The sequence below is a fragment of the Tamandua tetradactyla genome, chromosome 20 (genome assembly GCF_023851605.1).
Source record: "Tamandua tetradactyla isolate mTamTet1 chromosome 20, mTamTet1.pri, whole genome shotgun sequence".
NCBI lineage: Eukaryota > Metazoa > Chordata > Mammalia > Pilosa > Myrmecophagidae > Tamandua > Tamandua tetradactyla.
In genome coordinates this window covers 29,608,794-29,619,273 of record NC_135346.1, presented here as the reverse complement: position 1 = coordinate 29,619,273, position 10,480 = coordinate 29,608,794, and positions in this window count along the sequence as shown.

Sequence of the window (10,480 nt, the reverse complement as noted above, 5' to 3'; positions counted from 1 at the left end):
AGCGTGATGATGAAGTCTGACATACGTTTGTGCCCACACCCTCTTCCTGCTTCAGCTTTCCAATACCCAGCAATTCCTGTACTGTGGAAACTCTTTAGGAAAGTGAGAGGTCAAGAGGCTGCAGGCAGCAGGGGAAAATCGCATGGAGCTGGGCGTAGGCTGGGCCACTTCAGTTGACTCACTCTTCTGTATTTGACTTTAGTTTCAACGTCAGTGAAAAGAAAAGGTGGATGCAGTGACCTTGCAAGTGTTCTTTCTGTTCAATTAGTGTTAAGTTCTAGCAAAGCAAGGTTGGAATACCCTTAGGGAGGGCCTGTTACCCAGGCACAGTGCTATGCAGGACAGACTGCAGGCCATCGTAGAGGTTACTCACACTAGCCTGGGAATTACAGAATCAGACACATTTGGCTGGAGACCCTAGCTCCTTCTCCTACTTTTATATGACCCTTGGGAAATTACTTATATGGAAATGATAACATGACTTTCTTTGACAGGCTGACATGAAGATTAAACAATGTCATTTAGATAGTCTCTGACACACAGTAAGTATTTAATAAATGAACGCTGGTATTTTTATCATTGTTATTATTATTAAATACTGGGTGGTGGTAGTGGGAGCAGAAATGGTGAAATAAAAAATGATGAAGAAATGAAAGAATTTGTAATCAACCTAGAGAACCACTTAAGCGACACAGAGAAAGTTGAAGGGCTAAACAGATGCATAGTCACTGAAATGCGCAGTGGCCTTTGCATTTAGGGAGAAATTTATTCCAACTGGAAATACCACAGGAAGCTTTGATTGTGGGAAAAGGCACGGTGTTTTTCAGAACAGAACAGGGGTGCTGTTCAAGGATATGTTAGGAAATTAGCACACCTAAAATGCTTTCTGGATTCTGAATACCCTCACCTTGACTTTCCTAAGCCACAGTTAAATGGGACAAGCCAGTTCTCCCTGTGGCCCATATTGAGCCTGGATGCCTGCTGAACTGGGGGATTCCACACGTACTTTGTATTCTGCCTGACTCCTCTGCCAAAAGGAACTGGAAAGACAGAAAGAAAGGGAAAAGAATACATTCTGCGTCCAAAAGTAGTACATAGTGACAAGGGCACAAATAAAGGAAAAATCAAAGCAGAAAAGAACAGGAAAATCTGCCATAAACAGAGAATTCAGAGGATTTTAAGGAGTGAATTATTTCTAACGACTCTTTGGTTATCCATGAGGATTAGACACCAGCACTTAGAAGTCATGGGAATGTCAAATTTCTATGTAAATTTCTAAATGCTTATGCTCTCAGGCAGTGTCGGAGATGAGGCAACATCCGGTGGTACGTTGCTACGTCAGCTGTCGGTGGTGGTGACTGAAAGCCCTACTTTGCAGTGTTTGCTGATTTCCACGGTATAACTAACTTCTCTCATGGCTGATTTCAAGCTACCAATGTGACATCACTGAATGTGGAGTTGAGAAGAGATGTTCCAGCCAGCCCGAAGGCTTTCGTGGAAGGTGACTTCCAGAGAAAGACAGAGAGAGACAGGAGGGGCGCCAACGGAAGTGGGGCAATGCCTACACCGCAAAACAGAGCCACGGACATAAAGTGATAGCCCAGCCTCTGCATTTTAGTAAAAGAGATAGCTAAGGGGTACAGCAGAAAGTCCAGACTCAGAGTGAGTGGACCCTGTTTTCCATCTAGCTCAGCAGCATGCCTGTTCTGGAATCCCCTCCTTCACAGGCGAAAATGGGGATTAAACAGGGAGCCACGGGTAAAGGGACTTTTGTAAAGCACAAAACCCTTCATATAGACAAGTTACTATTATTGTTGTTATTTGCAGAGATGAGGAAACTGAGGCACAAAGGTACATGCCCCCACCCCACATAGTTTTTTAAAACTATTTTATCGAGAAATGTTCACATACATACATTCCATACATGGTGTACAATCAATGACCCACAATATCATCACATAGTTGTGTATTCATCACCATGATCATTTTTAGAACATTTGCATCACTCCAGAAAAAGAAAGAAAAAGAAAAAAACTCATACATACCATGTCCCTTACCCCTCCCTCTCAATGACCACTAGTATTTCCACCTATCCAATTCATTTTACCCTTTGTCCCCTTATTATTTATTTATTCTTTATCCCTGTTTTTTGTTCATCTGTCCACACCCTGCCCTACCCCACATAATTAATGGCAGGTTGGGAGGAAGTTTTCATCTCCTCAGGCCAGATGGGCAGGCTGCTTTCAGGGACGGGGTGTAGGCAGGCTGGGGCCACCTGAACAGCCGGCCTCTGCCCTCTCCTGCTGCAGCCACAGGGGCTTGGGCTGGGGCTGATAAACACAGCCAAAGGCATATCCGGTGCGCATTTCAGCAGTCCCTGCCCGCTGGGACGTCAAAGCATGCAGGTTTGTTGTGGGAAGCCCTGGGGAGCTGAGAGGAAGAGCTTGGGAGAACATGTGGGAAATTGAGCCAGCCAAGAGAAATGAAAAACACATTAGCTGGTGTGAAGTGAAGAGGATGCAGAGACACAATCCATAGCTTTAAACATTTCCGGCAACCGTAGCAGAAAGGTGAAAGCGACCTTCTACAGGTCAAGCCCAATTCCAAAGCCCAGGTTGCTTAAGCCAAATGCCTCTGGACTTCTCTATCAAAGTCTTTGCATGGAGAGTGGCTGACTAAATCACTCTGATGCAAACATGCAGAATTCCCACAGCTTGGCTTCCAGGTTGGTCTGCTAGAAACCAACCTGAGCATGCTTTGGAGGAATAGAGAGGCTACAGTCTAGTGACAAAGTTTCTGGCCTTGGAGTCAAGAGACTGGGATGCAGGGTGCACTCCAAGCCAAGTAGTTGTGGTTCCTTGAGCAAAGCAATTGCCATCCCTGAGTCTCTAATTCTCCAGCTAGGGATCTGGGTGGGAAGGGCTGTGAGGTCCTTTCTAAGTCTAAAAAATATAAAGCATGTGGGAGAAGGGAACCACATAAACATTTGAGGGCAATTAGTTGGCAAGTACTAGCACAAATATTTTAAACATATTATATCCTTTGAGTAATACATCCTATTTCTAGGTTAGATATGAGGAATCCAGAGAGGTTGAGACAAGTTCAAGGTCACACCACCAATAGTCACCAAGTTGGGATTTAAAGGCAGGTTTACCACTTCCCAAAGACCACAGTAGAATAGGAGCTTTGATAGTCTTGCCTCCTGAAAATTTTGCTGTGATAGATGTCCCTCATTTCCTTATGAGTCTATTCCATGTCCCAACTCTGTATGTTTTAGGGGAACAAAGTGAGGATCCCTGACTTTGGAGATGGAACATGAAAGCTGTGTGTTGGAGCTGGCTCACACAACCTTGTGAGCCTGTTGTGCAAATTTCTTTTCAACTCCATGTTCAGCAATGTCACCTTGGCAACCTGAAATCAGTACAGGAGAAATAGTTACACCATAGAAATAGGCAAACACTACAAATTAGAGCTTTTCTCCTCAGCCGAGAGGCAGTTTACCAGCATGCCTCATCCCTAACACTGCTTACAGAATAGGCATTTAGAATCTTATATAGTGCTTTGACATTGCTATGACCTCCAAGCACATGATTGATGGACTTGCCTCGATGGCCTGGGTCAAACCAGTTGGGGCGTTGGGGGGGGGGGTTTCAAAAATCACCTGAAGTGCTAATAGAGAACCATAGAGGCCCAGGCTTCAGGGAGTAGGGTAGGGTCTGGGCCTTTGTATTTTTGCCAGGTTCCCCAAGGTGATTCTCATACATAGCAAAACTTGAAAACTGCTGGTCTAAACTATAAACTGGGAGCAGGAATCTCCCCCTGACTTTCCTCATGACTGAATGGAAGCAGAGAAAAATGAAATCAGATCTTGAAAAGAAAGTGCCACATCAGCACCCCTCTGAAGCCCCATTTCCTTGCTGGTGATCGAGAGGGTGAATGTCTGGTAAGGGCTTTGTAAGAAGTGAACTTTGTACAATGTGTGGTATTGTGATGGCAAAAATAGGAGTCTGATTCTGCCTTTGGCTCCATTTTCCCTGGAGTGCTGGGGAATACCCTCTTTTCACCTTCTGCTCCCACGTCCTATTTTTGAACCTGGCCTATTCTGGCCCAGGGATTAAATGACCAATAGAGGCCAACAAATCTGTGCAACTGCCCTGACTCCAACCCTTTCCTTGCAGCAGCAGATCTGCCCCTCCTAGCCCTGACCCACCCCAAGCTGAACAGACAACAGTGGCTCCCACCTCTCAGAGTGGCTTCTCAAAACCTGGCGCTTAACTTTCTGTGTATTGGCTACCCCATCTCAGAAGGCCACTTGGATTTAATTTTAAAATATCCCTTTGTCTCCTGTTTTGGAGTAAGGCCAACCCAGCCCCGGTCAATGATCTCTCATCATAGGTACAAATGAAAGTCCCCAAGCCTGTGGGCTAGAGGCCCAGATACTACTATGCAGTTGCCCTGAGCTTGTCAGCTGGTGTCCCCTCTCTGGGTCCCTGTTGCCTCATCTGGTGTTTCCCAGTGCAGTGCTATTGACATTTTGGGTGGGATGATTCTTTATTTTGTGGGATGTCCTAGACATTGTAGGAAGTTTCGCATTCCTGGCTCCTAGTAGCTAAATGCTGGGAGTACTCTCTCTGTCACTGTGACAAATTCAAATAGCCCCACACATTTCTAAATGCTCCTGTGGAGAAGGTACTGAAGTGCCTCAGTTTCCTCATTTGCTAAATTGACCAGAGAGGCTTCCCAGAACCTGGGGGGCCTCAGAACCTGCCTTAAGAACTGCCTTGGGATGGAAGGAGAGGCACAGAATATCTGCACTGTCAGACTGAAGTTCTGCTTAGGTTTATTTAATCTATCGTGGTTCCACAAAATAACCAGTTTGGAGAAAACCTCCTGTGGCTAAAAAAGTGTGAAAACCACTGAACTGGATCAGAGGTTGCTAAATGACAGCCCAAGGGCCAAACATGCTCGGTAGACATGCTTTGTTTGGCATGGGATTTTAAAGTATTTGGAACGAACACTAAAAATTCTGGATTTTAGGCATCTCTTGAAAAAAAAATAGATACAGAAAGAACTGGTGACCCTGAGCCCAGATTTCCATATGGCAACACGGGCTGCAACTTAGCAGAGGCTGCCCACTTTGGGTGGGACTGTCCAGTCTGTTATTTGCATTGCTTGCCTGGCCCTATAGGCATCTGAGTGTGCAACCCTTGGGTGTGATCAGAGGTTTTCAACTCAGAATACCTGGGAAGCTTTTAAAATTCCAGAGCTGGGGCCCTAAAACAGATTAATTTAATCACATATTCTGAGGGTTTGGCCTAGGTATCAGTGCTTTACAAATCTCCCCAGGTGTTTTTACTGTATAGGCAGATTCCAGATGAGCTCCAGTTTGGAAACCTACCCCAAGAGGTCCAAGACCATGGCCCAGTCCTTGTTCCATCCCCTGAGACCCTTAGCATTCCCAGCCTTCTCTTCCTCTAGAACCCTTGATTTCCACAAGACTCATTCCCATCAATCTTCTTCCCAATTTAGGGAGTTCTTGACAACATATCCCTTTGGCTTTTCCAGGGGGTTCAATACTTTCTAATTGGATACAGTCAATGTCCTATTTTACCAAAGCCCCACAGAGCTTGGACCCCTCTCATGGGTCCCCAGCCCCGCCCACAGGTAGGCAAGCCCCATGCACACAAGTTCCCATCAGCCTCCACCACAGAAGCAAGTCCAGGCCCCTTCCTTCCTAAAGCTCCATCTACTGTGACATCTTCTTTGAAAACTCTCCTCTCAAACCTTCATTACTGAAAAAACAACCTGTAGAGCAAGGTTTCTCAGCTTCTGCACTGTTGACATTTTGGACAGGCTAATTCTGTTTTCTTGTGGGGGTTGGAAGAGGGGGCTGTCCTGGGCATTCTAAGATACTTAGTAGCCTCCCTAGCCTCTACCCACTGGATGCCAGTAGGACCCCTCCTCCAAATTCATGACAACCCAGAAAGTCTCCAGACATTGCCAAATGTCACTTGGGGGCAAAATCACTCCCATTGAGAATCACTGCTGTGAAGTGAGTCGAAGTCCCAAGTTCTCATAAAGTATGGAGGATCTTTATAAATATTCCAAATCTTATGCTACCCACATCCCTGTACATTCTCCAACCTTGTGTCCCCTGGGATCCCTGTTTCTCTTTACAGTGAAATGTCTCTCTAATTCCATCTCTAATGTTCACTGACATGTCAATAATGGCACATTCATCCACCTAATTGCTCAAAAGCCTAGCAGTCTTCCTTGATTCCTCCGGTTCTCTGATTATATATCTAAGTGATCAACAAGTCTTATAGGCTCCACTTCCTATCATCTCTCATACCCTCTGTTCTAGTTTGCTAGCTGCCAGAATGCAATATACCAGGAATGGAATGGCTTTTAAAAAGGGGAATTTAATGAGTTGCTAGTTTACAGTTCTAAGGCTGAGAAAATGTCCCAATTAAAACAAGTCTATAGAAATGTCCAATCTAAGTCATCCAGGGAACGATACCTTGGTTCAAGAAAGCCGATGAAGTTCAGGGTTTCTCTCTCAACTGAGAAGGCACATGGTGAGCATGGCATCATCTGCTAGCTTTCTCTCCTGGTTTCCTGTTTCATGAAGGTCCCCCAGAAGCATTTTCCTTCTTTATCACCAAAATTGCTGGCTGATGGACTCTCTTCTTCTCGTGGCTATGTCATTCTTCTCTACTCACTCTAAATCTCTCCCATTCTCCAAAACGTTTCCTCTTTTATAGGACTTCAGAAACTAATCAAGACCCACCCAAATGGGTGGAGACACGTCTCCATCTAATCCAGTTTAACAGCCACTCTTGATTAAATGACATCTCCAGGGAGATGATCTAATTACAGTTTCAAGCATACAATGCTGAATAAGGATTAGAAGAAGCGGCTGCCTTTACAAAACGGGATTAGGATTAAACCATAGTTTTTCTAGAGTACATACATCATTTCAAACCAGCACACCTTCCACTTTTTTTTTCCATTTTTACTGCTGCCTATTTGTCCCTTGCAAAAACCTCATTCTTTCTCCTATAATGCATTTCCCTCAAGAAATAGAAACCAGATCATGTCACTTACCTGCTTAAGAGCCTTCTTTGTTTTCCTGTCCTTAGGATGAAATCCAAATTCCTTACTAGGGTTCACGAGGGTGATCTGGCCCCAACCAATCCCTCTATCTATTTCTCATACTACTTTTTACTTCATTACATTCCAGCCAGACTAGCTGCCTCACTACTCCTCTAAAGATACCAAATGCTTTCCTGCCTCAGGGCCTCTGCACATGCTACTACCTAAACCTATAATTTTTTACACCCTGATTTCCATAACTGGCTTTCTCTCCAACTTTAGATCATAAGTGCCATTTCTGCAGACAAGGCCATCACCATCTTCTTAAGTTACTCAATATTTATAGAATAAAGTGAATGAATCCATTATATTATTTCTTTCCTTTCAAGCAATTATTGCAAAGTTTAATTTTCTTGTTTGTTATTTACTTGTTACCTGGCATCTTGCCCCATGGTTATATGTGAGTCCAGGCATCTCATGTGTCTTATTCACTACTGTATCCTCAGGACCTAGTACAGTATGTGGCATACAGTGTGGGCATAATAAATATCTGTTGAAGAAATCAATGAATGGAAAACTGAACGGTTCAGCCCAGACTCCTCAATGCATTCTTTGCAGATAATGACTGACCCCCTTCCAGTACTGGCATTTTAAGATGCCACAGTCTTTGCATCACTAAAATGTCAAATCACGGTGGCCCACTGGGAATTCCATGAGTCACTTGGGAAATTATTACTATTTTAGTGCTTTTGTGATCATAATAGCCCTTCTTTGGTGGAATAATACTGATTTCTTGAATGTTGGAGCTAGAAGGGAACTAACAGGCAATCAAAGTACAATCTCTTCACCCAACAAGCAAGGAATATGCCTTTTAGCCTTCTAATTCACATACCAGCTGCCACTAAAACCTATTTACCAAACACTCTTACCTAGAGAGTCAGATCACTTTGTGCCATTGGTAAAATCTTTCCAACACTTCTGGCTTAGGCTAGAGTACCTGGTGCTTAGTCAAAAGTTCTGGCCATGCGCTTAGCTTTCTGACAGTAGAGAGGAAGGTATGATTCATATTGTAGGCTGTGATTTTCACCATAAGTCCCAGGTTTGACAGAAAATTGGCCTCAAAGGGTTTGTGCTAATGCTTTCTTAGATCTGATATCAAGGGAGAATTGAATTATTTAGGAAAACTTTATGCCCTCTGAACTTACAACAGCATATGACTTAAGCCCAAGCTTTCATTGTTCATCAGCATAGCATAAAAGAGTCTATGAAACTGAGTTAGAGAGGAGAGACAAAAGACAAAATGGAAAGGAAAAAGGCAAAGGATGAATGAACAAGGTGGAAGGAAAAATTCTAAGTACAAACTGTCATATGACACCCAAATCAAGAGGTCAAGCCCTTGATCTTGAGGTTTGCTCTTGTGAAGCTTATGTATGTAGCAGAGAAGCTTAGCCTACCTCTAGATATGCCTAAGAATTACTTCTGCAGGACCTCTTTTGTTGCTCAGATGTGATCTTACTCTATCTAAGCCCAACTCTGCAAGTGAAATCATTGCCCTCTCCCCTATATCAGACATGACATTCAGGGGAGAAAGTCTCCCTGACAGCATGGGAGATAACTCCCCAGAATGAGTCCAGCCCTGGCATCGTGGGAGCAACAATTCCGTCCTGACCAAAAGGGGGAAAAGAAGTATAACTAATAAAGTTTCAGTGGCAGAGAAAGTTCAAATAGAGTTGGGAGGCTACTCTGGAGGTCACTCTTATGCAAACTTCAATTAGACATTGCTACCTATCATAACCTGCCAACCCTCTACCAAAACCATTCCTGCCAATCCTAGAGAATACCTAAGGCAAAAATAAGATCCTACAAAGGTTCCATGTACTAGCGTAACTTTCCAAAAGCCAACTGCATCCAGATGGGTCCCCGTACCAGATAAGTCCTGAAGCCTAGAGGGCCCAGCCTTTCCAGAGCATCAGCTAGTTCCATGTCCCTACCTCATATTATTGTCAACCCCTTCCAATATAAAAACGTTAGAACAGGCATAGCCCAAATATCCCTAAAGAGTGGGAGAAAGATCAAAGGTGATGGTGGAATTATACAGAGAAGGTAGAGTTTAACAAATATGATTGCTGAATCATTATATTGATATTTCTTTTAGTCTCCAGTATCTTAGAGCAGTTAGAAGTAAAAACTAAAATTGTGAACTTGTAACCCATGTCGAACTCTGAAATATGTTCTACAACTAATTGTGGTGCTGTGCTTTGAAATTTATTGTTTTTTGTATGTGTGTTATTTTTCACACACACACAAAAAGGTCAATTGTGATGATAAAAAAATATTTATTCCTCCCTGCCCCCAACGTTCTGGAGCAGTTAGAAAAAAAAAATCTGAGATGATGGTATGGCAGCCCATGACAGACTCTGGGATCTATCCTGTAACTACTTGTGAAAGAGTACTTTGAAAATGATTGCTTTTTTCTTTCTTTGCTTTGTATATTTGTTACACTGTACAATAAAAAAAGTTAAAAGAAAACGCTATATCAGATTAATTTGAAACCCCAAGGTCTAAGGAAGGAACTTGTCAAGGAGTTGAGGATTCTCCTGGGTTCTATGACCCTCTTTGCCAAGAATTTGACATGTGACATTGTGCAAATCCTTTCCTCTCTCATTTCCTCTGTCAACTCAATTACAAAATGAAAAGGGTGGAGTAAATGGTCTTAAAGTAATTTCTACAGTCCTATTCTTTTTGTCACCTTTTGATTCAAACCACAGACAGATCCCAAAATAGAATTTGATACATGCTTTGACCTCCTTTCATTTACGTGCTGATTAGTTCAAAATCAATCATTGGTTTTCAAAAGCTGATTGACCACAGTGACAGAATTAACAAATAGCAAAATTAAAAGATACTACTTTCCATCTAGGTAATTAGCTGGGCATTATAAATTTCCCCATGACACCCAACTTTCTTTTCCAGAGCCTAACACCCAAAACACTTTGGATTAAAACAAATAATAAAAGCCCTTGCATTTGTATAGGTATGTTTTGAAACTTATAAAATGCTTTCACATACTTCATTTCTTGTAAATCTCACAACAAACCTGAGAGGGATTATTCTTCTCAAATTACCAACAAGGAAACTAAGACTCAGAGAGGTGAAGTGATTTGCCCAAGGTCACTCGGGTGCCCGTCAACTGCCAGTTTACCCTCGGCCCCTTTATTCTCGCTTCCCCTACTCTGCCCTGTATCCCAGGCACCCACATGCTTCAGGCTCCTTTGTCCTGTCACCCAGAGGCTGGTTTGAGTAATGGGAGATGGTGACAGAAGACTGGAGGAAAGGAGAACAGAACCCAGGGTGCTTCTCCCCTTCTTTCTCTGTCTCTGCTTCC